Raw genomic sequence first — 2,292 nt, forward strand, 5'->3', positions numbered from 1 at the left:
GAGGAATCAAAAACTTTGGCCCCGCTAAAGCAGGTAAACATTTTGTCATACTCTTGAGGATTTTTTTCTTTTATCTGTTTATTAATGAGCAGCTCTGCAGGGTGAAGGTTTGGGGAGGGGCCCTTCTCTGGGACAGATCCCGATTGCCCTTCGTGGGTTACCGTGTGGGTGGTCAAATAGTAGGCTAGACTCTCAAGCCCTCCCGAACTAAGCTCAGTAGTAGGGGAAAGTCTGAGATCAGAGGCAAATTACAGCTCCTTGAGGCACAGTCAGCCAGCCCCAGTGGAAGTTAAGGTGTCTGAGCAGCCAGCTCACCATTGGCTCTCAGTCTTCACCTTTCTAGGCTACTGCACCCCTTTCAGGAGTCTGATTTGTGTTGCACAGACCAAGTTTCACCTCACTTAACCTACTTGTTTACAAAATCAGACGTAAAAATACAAAATGTTACAGCACCCTATTGCTGATAAATTGCTTACTTTCTCTTTTTTACCCTATAATTATAAAATAAATCAATTGGAATGTAAATATTGTACTCGCATTTCAATGTATATAGAGAGCAGTATAAAGTCATTGTCTGTATGAAATTTTAGTTTGTACTGATTTCATTAGTGCATTTTATGTAGCCTGTTGTAAAACTAGATAAATATCTAGATGAATTGATGTACCCCTGAAAGATCTCTGCATGCCCCCAGGGATATGTGTACCTCTAGTTAAGAACCACCGATTTGGACCACTGGTGTAAGGGCACTATAGAGATCCTGCTGCCAACAAAGAATTGGCATAGTGGAGCTATGCTCCTTCCAATGACATGTTCCCTATGCAGGAGGAGGGGGAACTGCTAACTCAGGAGCCAGCCTTATGCAAGCAAAGAGTTCCCCTACACAGAATCCACACCACTGTTTCATCCTTTTATTGAGGGTGCTATAGAATACAGGAATAGTTTGTTGCTGCTGCTGAAGATACTCTGTAGCAGGGCCGGCTCTACGTGCCAGCGTTCCAACATGTGCTTGGGTGGCACTTCTAAAGGGGCAGCATTCTGGCTCTTTGGGGCAGCACTTTTCAAGGGATGGCACACCGTTGTTTTTGTTTGTTTTGTTTTTGCTTGGGGCAGCAAAAAACCTGGAGCCGGCCCTGCTCTGTAGTCTGATCTGATGACATCTCTACTTTTGTGTATTGAGATCATTAGTTCTTCTGACCTAAGTTCCCTCTAAGGCTATCAAAGGCCGCACATGCGTGCAGCCACAGGGGCCTGGACTGGAGAGAGGTCTCTGCCCCAGCCCCAGTCCCAGAGCTCCTGCAGCCAGGGAGAGGCACCTTGGCCCAAGCCCCAGAACTGCCTTCGCCGGGGATAGATATAGATGCCTCTCCCTGCTGCAGCGAGAGAGAGAGGGCTGGGGGGAGTCCTCTCTCCACGCTGCAGCCCCAGGGCAGGCTGCACCCCAAACCCCTCATCGCTGGTCTCACCCCAGAGCCCTCACCCCAACCCTCTGCCTCAGCCCTGAGCCCCCTCTCACATTCTGAACCCTTTGGCCCCACCCCCACCACACATCACCTCCATATTGGTGCATATAACAAAATTAATTCCACACATGGATGTAAAAAATTAGAGGGAACATTGCTTCTGACCATACCTCAAGGGAAGTATCTGAACTGGTGGTAAAGTAAATAATTTTAGAAAGGCTCCCTGGATGCATGTTTTTTCACATTATTTGACATATTATCCGGGGGACACCAATTTAGAGACACACATCACACGTACAGACACAGTGGCCACAGTCTATCTCAAGGTGCCCCATGCAGGACCGTCAAGAGGATTCAGGGGGCTGGGGGCAAAGCCATTTCAGGGGCCCCTTCCATAAAAAAAAAGTTGCAATACTATACTATATTCTCGTGGGGCCTCCTATGGGGCCTGGAGCAAATTGCCCCACTTGCCCCTCCCCCCCGGGTGGCCCCAGCCCCATGAAATCTGTTCCTGTTCCAACTTGCCCAAATGCCTGAGAGTCCACTCAGGTGGATCCAGTTGCAGCACTGGGGCCTAAAATCTCTCTCTCAGTATTACATATATATCTAGCCCATCTCTTCTCTCCCTTCCCCACATCAACAGTCTGATGAACACTAACTTTTAAAGGTGCCATGTGATTGACTGCTAGTATTATTTTTATTATGTGTTTTCCTCTCAGAGCTAGGTTGGGGTGGGGTGCAGTTTTGGAGCAGAAGGCAGGATGACAAGCAGAAGGAGCATTAATGTAGGTTAGCAAGAATAGCTTTAAAAATGGCTAGTCAGTGATAGTT

Source organism: Mauremys mutica, chromosome 1 (assembly GCF_020497125.1).
Source record: "Mauremys mutica isolate MM-2020 ecotype Southern chromosome 1, ASM2049712v1, whole genome shotgun sequence".
Taxonomy (NCBI): Eukaryota; Metazoa; Chordata; order Testudines; family Geoemydidae; genus Mauremys; species Mauremys mutica.